Source organism: Nicotiana tabacum, chromosome 6 (assembly GCF_000715075.1).
Source record: "Nicotiana tabacum cultivar K326 chromosome 6, ASM71507v2, whole genome shotgun sequence".
NCBI lineage: Eukaryota > Viridiplantae > Streptophyta > Magnoliopsida > Solanales > Solanaceae > Nicotiana > Nicotiana tabacum.
In genome coordinates this window covers 108327652-108346149 of record NC_134085.1, presented here as the reverse complement: position 1 = coordinate 108346149, position 18498 = coordinate 108327652, and positions in this window count along the sequence as shown.

The window sequence follows — 18498 nt, the reverse complement described above, 5'->3', positions numbered from 1 at the left end:
GAAACGACACGTATCTGCCTTATGTTCCTTATTAGCATCATGTTGAGCTTTAGCAGGTGCTTTCTTCTTCTTGAACTTGTTGGCCTTCACTTTAAGTCTTTTACCAGCTCCTTGAACCATGAGGTTAATTGAATGATTCCCTTGTTTCTTAAGTCTTAACTCCTCCTGAGTAAGCATACTGGACAATTCACTAACATTCCACTTATCCATAATAGTGTTATAGTTAATTTGAAAAGGTCCATACTCAGGAGGTAACGAGTTCAGTTGGAATCATCCACTTTCATCCCCAAGGTCTGAAGTCTTGCTGCAATGTTAGTCATCTCGATGATATGATTTTGCATACTACGCGACCCATCAAACTTCATGGTCGTGAGTTCAGCCATTAGTGTACCAGCGAGGGACTTATCTGCAGAACGAAAACGTTCTTCCACAAACTTCAGGTATTCCCTGGCACTTTCTGTTTGTGGAATAATACTCTTAATATTGTTGGCAATATTCATTCGTATAAACATAAGGCTTAGCCTGTTAGAGCGTTCCCATGCTTTATGGAAAGACTTCTTATCCGCACTGCTCGAATCAGTAATGGCAGCGGGCTTATCATTCAGCAGAGTCAAGTCAAGATCCATCACACCTAAGTGGAACTGGACTTGTTCACGCCATTCAGAGAAGTTCAATCCATTGAACACAGTAACAGACGAAGCAAGCGAATGAAAAAGAATAGCTGCAAAATAGATAATACATGCTCACAAATCAATATGAATTCAACAAAACAGTTAAAGCATATCGCAATTCTCCTTTGGGTAGATACTACGACACACTATCATAATTTAAATGCCATTTAGTCTTAATAGGTAATTAAATATTTTTAACCAAATATATATGTCATCTTTGGACAGACAATATATATCTGACTAAGAATATTAATTTGCCTCCTCATATTCACTATTCATAGAATAATTGATTCACCTTTGGGTAAATCCTTAAGTTCTAGCAATAGTGAAGATTAATTTATCTACTAATTTTTATTATAGGCATTTCAATAATTTCATGGATAAACTACAATTTTATGTATGCATATTTTCATAAACAAACTAGTTTGGCCACTTTGGTGACTAACAAACTATATAACATAAGTGCACACACAAAATAGAGATCATAAGATTTTATGCATGTGAATACTTTAAATAATCTAATACTTAATGCTTAGATGCACAGAATATTTTCTAACATGTAGCTGAAAGTATCAATATTCATACCAACATATTGGTTCTTCATAATAAATTCTTCCTTTATTTTATTTAAATAAAAGTAAGAAAAATGACCCCAAATTTCTTAAAGGCAGTAACAGTCATAAGCGCTTTCATAATTATAAGTAATAACATCATTTAATGCACACTTTAACATCAGAACCCAAGATCAATATCATGAACTTGGTACAGACACTTCATTAGCTATCCTTTTGTTTTAATTAGCCAATCAATAATTATCTAGTAATACTTTATTGGTGACTTATCAACTTTAGATGTTAGAGAAACCTTAAAGTAAACATTATCAGTACACATTCACAGGCAATTCAAAGACACGATAAAACGACGAAAACCCTTGAAACAATGGTTTATTATCGATGCCACCTCAGATTCGAAAGCAGTACAAATTATAATGGCGAATTGAAAGCAATTCGATAATCACGTCGGAACAGTTATACATACATCATAATCTAGTCTTTCTTTCAAGAAAATTATCCATTCAAATATCCAGGCTCTTGATACCACATGTAAGCATAAATTATAATTCTACCAGGATCTTGAACATAATAATCTTGCATGTAATCGTCATAGAAAAACATACCTGAAGCGGAAGCGTTAATTCAAAAACTGGTTTCTCGCCCCTTGCCCTAACTTTATGTTACCGCCGCCTTTAGAGATGGAAGAGAGAATAAAGAAAATACGGTAACCCTAATGGGTGGGGAGATGACCAATTTATAGAGGTTCTCACTTAATCTGGTCCGTCCGTCAAATAACCAATCGGACGGATGAAATTTGATAATTAATTAAATATTAATTATGGGCCTTAGACCTATTGGGCCACACATACATAGGAAAATAACTTACAACTTGATGTTAGGAATCTCACTAACGTCTCAAAAATAAAACAAAGTGATTGCTCGGCCTTGGAAGATCATCATTATCTGTTATTACATTCACTCTTCAACCAAGGATAGCTACTCTGGAATTTCAATATCTTCTGTGGAATTTCGTAGCTAATAATTGACTTGCTGAAAATGATTTCTATGTTGTCATTTTCTCTATCTTTTCATCATTCTTTTTATCTTGAGAATCTTATAGTTATTTAAGAGTATGAATATGTTGTTCCCAAATCTTGTATGCTGGTGGAGGAATAAGTGTCTTTTGAATAGGGAAGTGAGAGCTTTATTCATAAATTTATGATTAAAATTTGATCACCTAGCAGAACCTTTATGGTAACCTTTTGTATCAATGAGATTATTGTTTTTGTTTGTTTTCATATTGTGCTGTTTATTTTCTTTTAATGCATCTTTCTGGATCTCTCTGTATTATTTTGATTGTTGGAAAAAAATTATTGAGCATGTGAAAATATTGTTATGTTATTTGGTCTTTATGTGCACGTAACATATATTTTTGATTAGTTTGTCATCTTTCAAGGAATTGAAAGACATAGGTTTTTTTTTTTGGTTCAAAGAAAATACAGTATATCAAATGGTTGATAACTATCTCTAATAGTTTTATCGAGTATATTTTCTCACTTTTAATATATGTTGCTAATTAATACTCCTATTTTATACGAAAAGTTTATATTGCTGTAGTTTTAATATGATTGTTTTTTGTTACCTTTATATACTGCATAGTTATTTTTTCTTTTAATTTATGTATTTAATTTATTAGTTCACCTTTATAACTCACACCTTTCATCTTCTACTCTTTATAATACCTTTAACGCTCTCATACTTTAATCTTCATAACTCCCAAAATACTAGAGTTTTTTGTTGTTTAATCAGTTTAGGAATATATAGCTAGAGGGTTGAGACGGTATCGCTAAAAGGAACAAAACAACTGGGAGAGTTTGGTAGGATGGCCAATTTTTTTCCTTTCAGAATTTTGTTTGTTTTTAATGAATATTGTATATGATATACTTGTTAACGTGAAATTAGTTATATGTTGTATGGAGCGTTAGAGCTAATTAATCAAAAAAAGTATTTATATTTGTGATTTAACCTACCATAAAAATTATTTTTTGTATGCATACATGAAATTTGTTTTTCTACCTTTACCAATTTACTAAAAGGATCAATAAAGTATCTTGTAAATAAAATTTTAACGACCACGCAAAGTGCAGACAATATCATTAGACGAAAATAAAAGAGAAACAGCGAAAAATATTTGATGGATCCAAGAAGACAATTGTTATTTATTTCCCTACCCCTTTCCTTCCACTTTAATTTATCAAACAAAGCAAGGGAAAAAGAATAGATTTCTCATTTTCCCAGATTATCATGCATACTAGTTAGACAATAATATATAAATCATGTGAATAACAAACCATACTTGTGGGTTTGAAGGCAACCCGAAGAATTAATTAAATATACAATCTTATTTTTTAAAAAGGAACTTAGTTATGGGAATTGATTAATACCGTTAGTACATAATTAAACCATATTCAGACCTTCTCCCTTATCTTCTATAGCATATCAGGACAACCAGAAATGGAAAAATCTTTCAGAACAATAGTTCTAATCCTAACATTACTCAGCCTATCAATAAGGCACTAGAGTATCTCTTCATGTACAAGGGTTCTCGTAACAGGTCAGCGAGAAATCTTATTATTTATGTAAAATGGGAGCCCCAGGGTACTGAGTTCTATAAGCTAAACCTAAACATCGATGGCTCTTGTCTAGGTAATCCAAGTGCAGGAGGTATTGGGAAAATGTTTAGAGACAACAATAAAAAATGGGTGCTAGGCTTTAACATGGGAGTCCAGCACGCCACTAAAGATTACTTCATATGGAAGCTCTGACCGTCTTTCATGGCGTTAAACTCGCATTAGAAAAAAGATTAATTCATTTATTAATCGAAACAGACCGTTTAGAGCTTTTCAATCTTCTTACATATAATGATTTTCAGAACTTGATTGATGATTGCAGGTCCCTATTAAAGAAGGCGAGTGATCCACCATATAAGCATATATTTAGAGAAGTTAATAGAGTGGTGGATCAATTAGCTAAGAATAGATCAATTAGTTTGAACGTTTTTAGAAGTTTACTAACATACAACCCCCCCTCCCCCCGCTACTTATGCTTTTGAACGAGACAGTATGGATAACACATTACCTAAACTAGTCTCTTGTTGTAATGACTCATTATGTAGTATTTATTATATACAAAGTCCTTTATTACACAAAAATTTCCTTTTAATTAAGGCTTGTCTTTCCTTTTAAACTTAAAATCTTAATTAGTGTCATGTGCAGTTTTTTATTTTTATTTGCAAATATTATTTCAAAAAGTATAATGAAAGATGATAGGATTGCATTATAATTTAACAAAATATGAAAATATAGTTTTTTCTATATAAATAGTACTAGTGTTTACCCGTAAAATGGTACAGTTGAAATTGATTCATAGACAAGCGAACTGATTTGATCTAAAAATGATAAATAAATGAGATTAAAAATAAGACTTAGCGGTTAAAATCAAGGAAATAACAAGCTTGGCTCCAAGAGCAATGCTTCCAGGGACATAAATAAGAAAAATGTAAAGAGCTTGAGAATGGAATATCATAAATTTTGCCAAGAATTTCGTATGTTATAATAGTTGTTGAGTCTACTATTTATAGTTATACCTAGGGAAACAAGATCCTAGGATCAAGCCTCTCTTAAATGACAATAAAGGGGACATTAATGAATATGTAACAATATGCCATGAATGCAAATATTCCCTGCACGACGGTCCATTTAATGCCAAGGAATGTTCTTCATTGAATGCTATCTGATGGCAAGCATTCGATCTGCTCACATTGATCATGCTCCCTTCGGGGTCTATCCGATGGCAATTGCACTTGTTGCTTCCAATACTGGCTGTTACACGATTTGCTTTCTACATGTCTTTGATTCTACGTGTAACGCTACCATTCGATCACTTAATATAAACCAACTTTACCCTATACAGATAGTCCCCCTGATTTCGGGTGACACATCTTTGTGTCACTGGGAAGTTGGTGAAGATCCCTTTCTTGGCGGAAAATCTTCTGAAAACCTCCTGAACAGTCTCTGACGCTTGAAAGGACGCATATCTTCTCGCATTTAATACCTCGAATACGCGTTGCCTCACGTTTTAGTAATATTTTCGCCGGTTCTCGAGCTAATCATGACCACAATTTTTTCCGTCTATATCTTTACTTATACTCATCATTTTACCTCTTTCACTTTCAAAGCTTTCATAAGTTCATTATCTTCTTCGCACTTAACTGTAACACCCGTTAAATTTGAATCAGTTGTGGATGAACTAAATAAGTATTAATATGGTGGTTGTCAATTGGTTATGATAATAAATATACGAGACATATCATAAGTGATTTGGGGTGTAAGGAAAGACCTAAGTCTAAGCCAAGTTGGGAAATTACATGATAGACTAAAATTCTAAATGAGCACGCATAAGACTATACTTTGGATGAGAGTATCTATATTTATATAAGGTTTTATGTGATTCACAACCCATAAAATGAAATATCTTTGAGTCTAGTTTCTAACGCTTCAAACCGTTCGTCATTTGGACACACCTACCAGAAGTTATGACCAAATTACCAAAAGCAGCGCAGAAGTTTACACTACCGCTCCGCCCCATTCGGCGCGACTGTGTAAATTAATAAAGCACCTCTAAATTTCATTTCTAAACACATTTTTCATTACCACGCCGCCCCATGCATCGCCCCATGCGCCGCAGCTGTGCAAATCTGCGTTTTTATGTCAACCCGACCCTATTTTGATATAAAGCCTTCGAGGGTTATTTTCCCCACTTTATTTGGACGAATTTTAGGGTCTTCCTCCACCCTCTCAAGACCTCCAACCCCTCCCATCGTCAAGGTAAGTAATCTCCATTATCTTGGTGTGAATTTTATCATTTATACACTAGTATTGATGAAATCTACACATAAAATACTTAGATCTTCAAGAACTCAAAGGAGGGTTTTGCAAGATTCTTCCAAATAGGTAATCCTACACCCTTATACTTACATATATGGATTTATTAAGGGAATATGAGTATGAATAAGTATTGGAACTCTTGGTATGGTGATTGAAAATCATAAATTCCCAATTTAATTACCCAACTATTATAGAGAGTGAAAGATGTTTATTTAATGGAACTCTATTGGTTAAGGGTGTTGTTTACCTTATGGGTGATAAAAATAATATTGATTATAACCATTTGAGACTTTAGAATTTATCCAAGAGCAAGAGAATGGGTTATTGGGTGTAGGAATACCATTAATAGGGATTACGAAGCTTTATACTCACCAAGTGTTTGATAATATGCCTAAATCGCTTAAGTTATGGAATTTGTTACTAATATTGGGTTCCATTGGATGTTTCTATTATAGATTAAAGGTTCTTAGTATTGTGGATCATTGTAGCATCAATAAGGGGTGAAGTTGAGGTATATGAGGCTAACTCTCTATGTTTGGGAATGTTAATGATTCTCCCTACACTAAGTTTCTTTTATGACATTACTAATTGCCTTAGAAATATAGTTAAGCCCAGTTCTTTGAATAGTTGTAGAACTTCTATTCTCTAGCTTCATAACTCGTTCATGACTTTCATTCTGAACGTTGTGAGCTCAGTGCGTTTCAATATAGACTTGGGTTTGATGCCCCCAGTCTTAGTATACATTACTCCGTATGCCTTAAACAGTTGAAGTTTCAGTGTTCATAATCAGTTCAAGAATACATATCTCAGTCTAGTCCTATTTAGTATTCCAGTATTATGTGACTCAGCGTGATCCAGTATTCCAGTATTATGTAACTCAATGTGATTCAGTATTTCACTATCATATATTGCAGTATGATTCTCAGTTCCTGATTTTAAATCCCTGAATGTTGAACACTTGTACATGGGCCTGAGGCCGCAGTTTATGCTTTATGCATCTTTGGGCCTGAGGCCATAGTTTATGCTTTATGCATCGCAGTTATGTATACGTATACTTGGGCCCGAGGCCACAACTTGTGCATATAGATATATTGGGCCTGAGGCCGCAGTTTAATATTTAGATAAACCGGTTGTTCATCATTCAGAAGAGGGAGTATTCATATCCTTACTTCCTTTCAGTTCAATTATTAGTTACCGTTCAGTTATCAGCTATCATATCAGTTACCAGTTATCAGTTATCAGTTCAATTACCAGTTATCAGTTTAGTTATCAGTTATCAGTTATCATTTCAGTTTGAATAGTTATCATTTCAGTTATCAATTATAAATTCTCAGTTATCAGCTTAGTTTTAGTTTCAGTATTTATAATTCTTTCTTTCAGTTGCTTTACATACCAGTGCAATTCAAATGTACTGACGTCCCTTTTGCCTGGGGCCTGCATCTCACAATGCAGGTAATGATTTACAGGTTGATGATTCAGAGCGCTAGGATTCTCGTACCAGCTATTTGGTGATCCTCAGTTCTTTCGGGGCATTATCATTACCTTACAGCCTTTCAGTATTTACAGATAGTCAGTGTTTTCAGTACTTCAATAGAGGCTTCATAGACTAGAGTAACAGTTAGACAGAGTCACAGGCTTTTCACATTAAGCTATGTTGGTTACAAATATATTTCAGAAATGTAATAGTATTTCCGCACTTTGATTTATATCATTTAGACTTTTAGTATATCAGCATGTGTTAGTTATCTTCCGCATTCAGTATGTTATGATATCACATGTTGATTCAGCCAGCCAGTTGGTTCGCTCGGTCACATATAGTCAGGCACCGAGTGCCGTGTCATGTCCAGGCCCAGGTTCGGGGCATGACAAAGCTTGGTATCAGAGCACTAGGTTCAAGAGTCCTAGGGAGTCTATGAAGCCGTGTCTAGTAGAGTTTCCTTTATATGTATATGCCGGCCACTCATATAAATGGTTAACTACCAAGACATTCAGGATTGTCTCACTTCTTTCTACTCTAGATCGTGCCATGGAGCTTAGAGCAATAGTTAACCTTATTTTCCTATCGAATTCCAAACGTATTGGATTCCCAAGCGACGCTCAGGAGAAACGTAAGGTCCTAGAGAAAATAATTGTCCATTGGGGTATAATTATTGAGTACAGGTTGTTAAATATGAGACTTTAGAGGATGTTAAAATTTGGATGCAATGGATAATAGTACAAATTAGAGCATAACCTTATCAGAAAGTACAAAAGCAGCTATTATGTCTTATGGTTATCAGTTTACCTCAGTTACTAGTTATACAGTCTTTCAGTTAGCAAGTTTATGGTTATTTAGTACGCCAGTATTCAGTTATATGTTTACCAAATATCCAGTTTTCAGTGTATCAAAATTCCATGTGACTTGCGAGTATGCAATGATGCATATGGGTTCTCAAAGAAAATATAAGTAACAGTAATTATAGCAAAATCTTCGCATGTTTTAGGGATTAAGACCCAAGACTCACTAGATGGTGCATAAAGTGATTTATCAGATATATATGGCAGTGTATCCGTATGTCAGACCCCACGGTGTATCAGGATAAGAATTCAACTGCAGCGGGCATAGAATTGATCACTATAGCTTTGGGCAGAAAAAAGCCTAAGGGAAATATAGCTAAGAATAATATGATGTACGACATGAGAACCAAGAGCAGGCGACATTGAATTTTAGGGAATAATTTTAAGTTGTTTAGACTTATTCAAATCAAAACTAGAAAGTACCATGTTAGTGAATTTGTATACGAAGTGGCTATTATTGTGAGATAAAAGATATGGTAGTTCCCCTTCACATGATGTGACTATGTGTTTAGGATGGAGGTTTATAGTCTGAAGTGATTTTGAAGTGTATAGAAAGTTTGGGGGTTAGATATTCCAATTTTGTTTAAGACAGATGAAATTTCCCTAAGTGTGATCCATGTGCATAGTTCAAAAGAATGATAGTGTACAACAAAAGAATATGGTCAGATAATGAGGGAAGTTAGGATAAACCTTATGCTTCACTTAGTTATTCAAAGCAGAGCAAGAAAATATGATGCTAGCAGGTGGTTAGTAAAAGAATAGTAAATAAGTTTTGAGTAAATATAGTGAATTAGCAATTTCAGCAGAGCTAGTAGAGGTAAGATTTGATTCACTTAGCCAGGTTATCTCTAGTGAGTGGGTAATAGTTTGAAACACCAAACACATGTTAGAGCCCAAAGAGTTTAAGTTAAACCCGAAGTACAATGGCAGTGGAAAAAAAATCAGCTAGCAGTGAGAGAGCAAACTATAGAAGAATACCCTTTAAGTATTATAGAAAAGGTGTTTCCCCAAGATTGACAGTGTGAGCAGAGTTAAATTATTAAGATTGTGTATGATAGGTGTGAATGTATTAGCTTTTCGTTATGTGAATAATTTAGTTTTTACTAGCTCAGAAGTAAGTTGGGAGATGAGCCGTCATTGACGTAGAGTGTAAAGAATTGTAGAAAATAAGGAAGGTTATTTGGATCCCAACACAAAAAGAAGGATCCGCAAGTATAAGACCTTTGGTCTAAGGGGTGAAGCAAAAATTTTCAGTGAGTCCAGTTAGAGATTTGAAACCCGAATAGTTAGCATGGATATGGAAAGGAAAATCAATTCGGTAATGAGGGAAAATTGTATAATTACCATAAGGAATATGTCTAGCATGTGTAAGAAACACAAAGTGAGTAGAATGATCACTGAGCTTAGCTATTGATTATAAAGTGATCACAGAAAAGCTATAAAATCATGCTCATTTATGTGTTACGAGGGTAGTGCCATTGCACGGGGCGCTAATATTCCGAGTAGTGGTTAGAGACTTAGCTCACAACAATACTATAAGTGTTTTCAGAAAGTGCTTAAGAGAATAATCAAGTGCGGGAAGTGTAAGGTAGATAAGAAAACTATGTTGAAAGAAGTTCACTGCTTAGCCAAGGCAAGAGTTCGACTTTCGAACGCCAAAGATAGTATAGTTGTTGTCTAGAACAGGACCTGTTCCTCCTTAGTAGCTGAAGTGAAGGAGAAACGGTTTGATTATCCCTACTAATTGTAGCTAAAATATGGGAGTCACATGCATAACATGATGACTTTTGAACAAGGGGTAGATGATGGTACTTTGAGGTACAAAGACAGACTATGCGTTCCAGATATGGACGAGCTTAGAGAGCGGATTATGTCAGAAGCCCACAACTACAGGTATTCTATCCACCCAGGTTCCCAAAATATGTATCATAATCTCAAGGAGACTTATTGGTGGAACGACATGAAAAAGAACATCGCAAAATTTTTCCCTAAGTATATGAATTGCCAGCAAGTGAAAGTCGAGCAGCAGGAAACCAAGTATTTATCTCAGTATACACATATTCTTTAGTGGAGATGGTAAATATGGACCTTATAATAGGATTATCTCGCTCATTTTGAAAGCATAATTTTTATGGGCGAAGGAGTAGATTGCCAATTAGTTAGTTCGAGGTTGGAGAAGTGAAATCATTGGGACCAGATTTGGTCAATCAGTCTATGAAGAAAATCAAGTTGATTCAAGAGAATTTGTAGACGGCTCAGAGTCACCAAAAGTCATATTCGGATGTGCAACATAGAGACTTAGAGTTTCAAGTTGATGATTCGGTGTTTCTGAAAGTCTTGCCTATGAAAGGTGTTATAAGATTCGGGAAGAAAGGAAAGCTCAATCCTAGATATATCGGGTCATATAGGATCCTATGAAGGACTGGGAAAGTAGCGAGTTAGAGTTTTTACCAGAATTGGCGGTTGTACACCAGTATTTCACGTATCATGTAATAACATTCAGGTTTCCAGCATTCAAATCTCATGTCACGACATTTGTGTTTCTAGTATTCAGATCCCATGATTAGAACATTCAAGTCAGTTCAGTACTCAGATACTCATGTTAGTCCAAGTACTCAGATATTCATGCCAGCTTAATACTCAAATATTGATGTCAGTTTAGTGATCAGATATTCACGTTAGTTCACACTCGCTTATTCGTGCCAGTTCAGTATTCATATATCCACGTTACTTCAGAATTCACGTATCCATAACAGACAAGTGTTCATGTATATGTATCATGTTATGCGTATTATTATGCCTGATGAAGCTAGTATTATGATCTGTTAGTTGGTAGGTATTTTGGAGAAATGTCAAAGGTATCTAACCTTCTCATTCAGACCTTAAATTACAATCTCCATGTATTTAGTCAGTTTAGTAGCCATTCAGTCTAGTACCTATTCAGTTCAGTATCTCATCAAATCAGTAATTGTATATTCATTCAGTTTAGTATGCAAGTGTTAATGAAATTTCATGTTCCTACCAGATCCATTTAAGGTCCGGAGTTAGCCGAAGATACAGCCAGGACAATCATTCGAGGATGAATGATCCCAAAGGGGAGATAATTGTAACACCCCGTAAATTTGAATCAGTTGTGGATGAATTAAATAAGTATTAATATGGTGGTTGTCAATTGGTTATGATAATAAATATACGAGGCATATCATAAGTGATTTGGGGTCTAAGGAAAGACCTAAATCTAAGCCAAGTTGGGAAATTACATGATAGACTAAAATTCTAAATGAGCACGCATAAGACTATACTTTGGAAGAGATTATCTACATTTATATAAGGTTTTATGTGATTCACAAACCATAAATGTAGATATAAGGTTTTATCTTCATTTATCTACATTTCTTTGAGTCTAGTTTCTAACTCTTCAAACCGTTCGTCATTTGGACACTCATACCAGAAATTATGACCAAATTACCAAAAGCAGCGCAAAATTTTACACTACCACGCCGCCCCATGCGCTGCCCCATGCGGCACGGCTGTGTAAATTAACAGAGCACCTCTAAATTTCGTTTCTAAACACATTTTTCATTACCACGCCGCCCCATGCGCCACGGCTGTGCAAATCTGCGTTTTTTGTCAACCCGACCCTATTTTGATATAAAACCTTCGGGGGTTATTTTCCCCACTTTATTTGGACGAATTTTAGGGTCTTTCTCCACCCTCTCAAGACCTCCAACCCCTGCCATCGTCAAGGTAAGTAATCTCCATTATCTTGGTGTGAATTTCATCATTTATACACTAGTATTGATGAAATCTACACATAAAATACTTAGATCTTCAAGGGATTTCTTCAAGAACTCAAAGGAGGGTTTTGCAAGATTCTTCCAAAAAGGTAATCCTACACCCTTAGACTTACATATATGGATTTATTAAGGGAATATGAGTATGAATAAGTATTGGAACTCTTGGTATGGTGATTGGAAATCATAAGTTCCCAATTTAATTACCCAACTATTATAGAGAGTGAAAGATGTTTATTTAATGGAACTCTATTGGTTAAGGGTGTTGTTTACCTTATGGGTGATAAAGAATAATATTGATTATAACCATTTAAGACTTTAGAATTTATCCAAGAGCAAGATAATGGGTTATTGGGTGTAGGAACACCATTAATAGGGATTACGAAGTTTTATACTCACCAAGTGTTTGATAATATGCCTAAATGGCTTAAGTTATGAAATTTGTTACTAATATTGGGTTCCATTGGATGTTGCTATTGTAGATTGAAGGTTCTTAGTATTGTGGATCATTGTAGTATTAATAAGGGGCGAAATTGAGGTATGTGAGGCTAACTCTCTATGTTTGGGAATGTTAATGATTCTCCCTACACTACGTTTCTTTTATGACATTACTAATTGCCTTAGAAATATAGTTAAGCCTAGTTTCTTGAATAGTTGTAGAACTTCTATTCTCTAGCTTCATAACTCGTTCATGACTTTCATTTTGAACGTTGTGAGCTCAGTGCGTATTCAATATAGACTTGGGTTTGATGCCCCCAGTCTTAGTATAGATTACTCAGTATGCCATAAATAGTTGAAATGTCAGTGTTCATAATCAGTTCAAGAATACATGTCTCAGTCTAGTACTATTTAGTATTCCAGTATTATGTGACTCAGCGTGATCCAGTATTCCAGTATTATGTAACTCAATGTGATTCAGTATTTCACTATCATATATTGTAGTATGATTCTCAATTCCTGATTTTAAATCCCTGAATGTTGAACACTTGTATTTGGGCATGAGGCCGCAGTTTATGCTTTATGCATCTTTGGCCCTGAGGCCGCAGTTTATGCTTTATGCGTTTTGGACCCGAGGTCGCAGTTATGTATACGTATACTTGGGCCCGAGGCCACATCTTGTGCACATAGATATATTGGGCCTGAGGCCGCAGTTTAATATTTAGATAAACAGGTTGTTCATCATTCACAAGAGGGAGTATTCATATCCTTACTTCGTTTCAGTTCAATTATTAGTTACCGTTCAGTTATCAGCTATCATATCAGTTACCAGTTATCAGTTATTAGTTCAATTACCAGTTATCAGTTCAGTTATCAATTATCAGTTATCAGTTATCATTTCTATTTCAGTTTGAATAGTTATCATTTCAGTTATCAATTATAAATTCTCAGTTATCAGCTTAGTTTCAGTTTCAGTATTTATAATTCTTTCTTTCAGTTGCTTTACATACCAGTGCAATTCAAATGTACTGACGTCCCTTTTGCCCAGGGCCTACATCTCACAATGCAGGTAATGATTTACAGGTTGATGATTCAGAGCGCTAGGATTCTCGTACCAGCTATTTGGTGATCCCAGTTCTTTCGGGGCATTATCATTACCTTTACAGCCTTTCAGTATTTATAGATAGTCAGTGTTTTCAGTACTTCAGTAGAGGCTTCATAGACTAGAGTAACAGTTAGATAGAGTCTCAGACTTTTCATATTAAGCTATGTTGGCTACAAATATGTTTCAGAATTGTATTAGTATTTCCGCACTTTGGTTTATATCATCCATACTTTCAGTATATCAGCATGTGTTAGTTTATCTTCCGCATTCAATATGTTATGATACCACATGTTGATTCAGCCAGCCAGTTGGTTCGCTCGGTCACATATAGTCAGGCACCAAGTGCCATGTTACGTCCAGGCCCAGGTTCGGGGCGTGACATTAACATTCTTCTACTTTCATATCTTTCCGATTTTTTTTTCAAAAAACTCCATTATCCTTTTGTTATCATGGCTTCTTTTATTGAGTCTTTCGGAAACTCTGGCCTTCTCTTCGGTGGAGGTCCGAAGAGAAGCAAAGATAAAAAGGTCGATGTCGATGTTGATCCTCCCACGGTAAGCACCATCATCCCCAAACATCTGAACACCATTAATGACTTCCAAGGGAAGTTTCCTTCTGAGTCTCCATGGACTTGGGGCCGTTGGCAGGTATCCTTCCTCCATTCGCCCTTCCAGTATTCCTACTGTGAAGGAGGACTGTAACTGACCAGACTTTAACATCAATGCTCCTGACCTGATAGAGCGGGTTACCTTCACCAAGGAAGGTTTTATGTATGTCTATACGTATCCCTTCACCTTGGATCCCTTTTCTTTGAGCGGAAGCTCGACCCCATGATCTTGGAGTCCTGCCATCGGTACTAGGTCTGCTTGGCATAGGTAGGTCCTTCTATATGGCTAACGGTAGCTTGTCTACGCCAGTTGTGCATGGAGACGGGGAAAATCCTAATAGTGGAACACATGATGAACCTCTACTCCCCCAAAATCTTCCGCGAGGGAGTAATAAATTCCAGCAAACGTGGCTGCCATACCCTCTTACCGGCATGGATGAAGATAGTGACCATGGATGGAAGGAGCAATTTGTCATCATTGCTACTAGGGATATCATCCCGACCAAATTCCATCCTTTCCTGAACAATGGAATCGTTCACATAAGTTTGTAATTTATTCATCTCTTTCCTTCGTAAAAAGACCGCTTCACATCATTGCTGACCTTTTTGTTTCTGTTGTTTCAGCTACTCAGTGGACACCACCAAGGGTTCAAGGTCTGGACCAAGGTCTGGAGGCAAAGGCTAAAGAAGCAGGCGAGCTTGGGGCCCGGTTGCAACAAAATGAGGAAGAAGTGATGGCCCACAGCCAATAAGCCATTCAATTACATGCATAGCTTCAAGATGCTAAGGCTAGGTGGGTTGAGTTTCAAGATGTTTTACTTGTTCTTGCCGAGCACGAGTCTGGCTCCATTGAATATGTGAATAACTTGGAGGCGGCTTTGAGCTCCAAAATCGAGGAGGCTAATGCCGCCGAGGAAGAAGAGGGCCAAGATGGTGTAGAGATTCATGAAGATCATGGATCAAAATCAGCTTCACCTTTCTACAATCCATGATCTTGATTCTAGCCTCGTCGCCACGAGATACGAGAGGAATGTACTTTTGGACAAGGTTGACAAACTTAAAGCAAAGCTCCAACACTAAGGGGATTCCCTTATTTTTAAAAGATGTACGCTATGTATCATATGAGGAGAAAAACGTTGGAGGAGGTCAAAAAGGGCATTGTTGATATTGATAATGGCATTGCCAAGGCCCGAGCACTAGAGTTAACTGCTCGAGAATATCTCTCAGCTCAGCCTGACACAACTGATTTTTCGAGCACCGGTTTCGAATATTCGAGAACCGAGGAGGAACTTAAAGAGAATGATGATGAAGGACGAGGTCCCGAACTGGTGGCTGATAATGTTTAGATTTTTTCTCTTTTCTTTTGCTGTTTTCCTTTGTACTTTTGTACTTATGCTGTTTGGCATTTTGATAAATGAAGAAGATTTTTAGTTAAGTATTGCGCAAAATTTGTTCTTTTTGTGTTGAATTAGATAAGGCTTCGGGTATATTTTTGCCGATAGCTTCTTGTTCAGGGCATAAACCTTTTCGAAATCAACTCTTTACTATGAGGGTTTCATAAGAGAGGGCCCTCTTATATTTACGGTGCTCTTAAAGAGAACCTCTTTGTTCATTTCGACACAAGCATTTGAAGTTTTCTGTTAACTTTCAAATGATAAAATTAACTCATCGTTTGGACAAAAAACAAGATAAAAATAAAAGGACTTTATTTTATTCCTTCTATCTTTAAAAGTAGATAAGCATTAAATTGCTTAAAAAAAGAAATTGCCAATACATGTGGCTAATTCGTACAACTTGTTTCTACGGGCCTGGCCATGCAGTCCCCGGTCCTGATGAGACATTATTGTTCCCAGGTCTCATAGTCCTGATTTTCGTGGCATCCTTGTTGTCGTACCCAATAATATTCCCCCTAGTGTTCGTATGCGAAGTATGTGAATTGGAACACTGGAGGTCATGCTTTGTTGATTGAAGCACTTGTGAGCAGTTGAATAATCTTTGGTTTGATGGCAAGCTTTACATCCCCTTAGGAACTTGCCATCGAGCCAAAGACTATTTAACCATCCCGTAGTAGTTTATTATTTCAATGCCTTGTTATTTAAAGGTCTTAACTTTGCCGATGACGCTCCCTTTGTAGTATAATTTCCGTTGCTGCCTTGTTAAAAACCTTGCTAGAAAAATCCGACAGGGACAAAAACTGGTCGAAGGGAAAAAAGAGTGTAGCACATACTTTCAGTATAGGTAGGATCCATCAGCAGTAGTACCTTTTGAGATGAGTCACGTTCCAATTGCTGGGCAATTTGGCTCCATCCTGATTTTCCAGCTCGTACTATTCTTTATCGGTGATAGCTGAAACCCGGTAGGGACTTTCCCACATCGGGCCCAACTTCCCTGCGTTGATTTCCCGAGTGTTCTGAGTCACTTTCCTCAAAAAAAAGTCTCCTACTTTAAAGTAATGGAGATTGACCCTACGATTATAATATCTTTCCATCCTTTGCTTCTGATCCACTATCCTCACATATGACAAGTCCCTGTGTTCATTGAGCAGATCCAGCTTCACCAGCAATGCCTTATTATTTGCTTCTTCATTTGTTCGGGAGAACCGTAAGGCCGGTTCTCCTACTTCCACCAGGATCAAAGTTTCCGCTTCGTATATGAAAGAGAAATGTGTCTCTCGTGTACTTGATTTTGCCGTCGTCCGGTATGCCTGTAACGACCCGACCGGTCTTTTTGAGCATTTGCACTTCGCTCGGTAGTTTAGGGGTACGAGTATCTCCGTATGATGTATTAGGACTTGTGTGCAAAAATTTGGGTTCATTCCGAGTTAATTTGATATGTTTCGGCATGAGTTTTTGGAAGTCGAAAGTTCGAAAGTCCATTAAGTTTGATTTGAGGTGCATTTCGTCGTTTCAATATTGTTATGTGTGTTTTGAGGCCTCGAGTAGGTCTGTATTATGATATGGAACTCTTTGGCATGTTTATACGGGGTCCCGAGGGGCTCAGGTAAGTTTCAGATAGGTTTGAGTTGTGTTGCGCTCATTTTTCTTATGTTTCGACGTTGTTTCTTCAAGCATAAATGGTACCACATTGAAATGAGCTTCAATTTATGTTTTTATTGAAGAATTAGATCCGTATCATAATTACGGAGTCATAGCAAAAAGAATCGTCAAATGTGGACATCGTATGGGGATTTTATGGTCATTTTACTAAGAATTGCATTGCTAGATTTTTCAGATTAATTACGAAATTGTCACTCTTGCATTTTAAAAAATCTGCATTATTTTCAAATATTGAAATCAATATATCTCCTTCAGTATAAGGTTAATGGAGTGATTCAAAAGCCTAACTAGACTAGAACTTCAAAAGAAATCCATTGGAGGTATCAAAAGTGAGTTTCGAGATCTTTTGGTACAAGAAACAAGGTAGAACAATGTTAAAACGAGAGTTTTGTGCATTTAACATATTTTGAGTTGGGGAGCTCAGAATTGGGCAATTGTTCGAGGCGCTTTTCAGCATATGAATTAAGGTAAGTGTTCTCTACTCGGTTTTGGTTATATTTCGCGAATCTATCTTCAATTTTAGCTTTTGGTTGATGAATTTTAAAGAAGAAATTGGGGGTTTTGGCTTAAAATTTCATAATATGAATTTTTGAGTTTTGAACACCGATTCGGAGTCGGATTTGGGTGAAACTAGTATGGTTGAACTCGTAATTGAATGGGTTGATGGATTTTGTGAGTTTTGTAGGGTTCCGAGGTATGGGCCTGGGTTGGGCTTTTTGGTCGATTTTGGGCTTTTGATTAAAGATTTGACCTTTTTCGATTGGGATTGGTTCATTTAGCATTGTTTGATGTATTTGAGTTGTTTTTAATAAGTTTCGAGCCATTCGGAGGTCGAACGCATGTGATGGCATTATTGGAGCATTGCTTGGCTTGTTCGGTGTCGGAATTGGCTTGTTTAAGTTAAGTAACTCTTCTAAAGTTAGTGCTGAGGGTATAAAACCCCGAATTATGTGCTATGTGATTAGTTTTGAGGAGACGCACATGCTACAT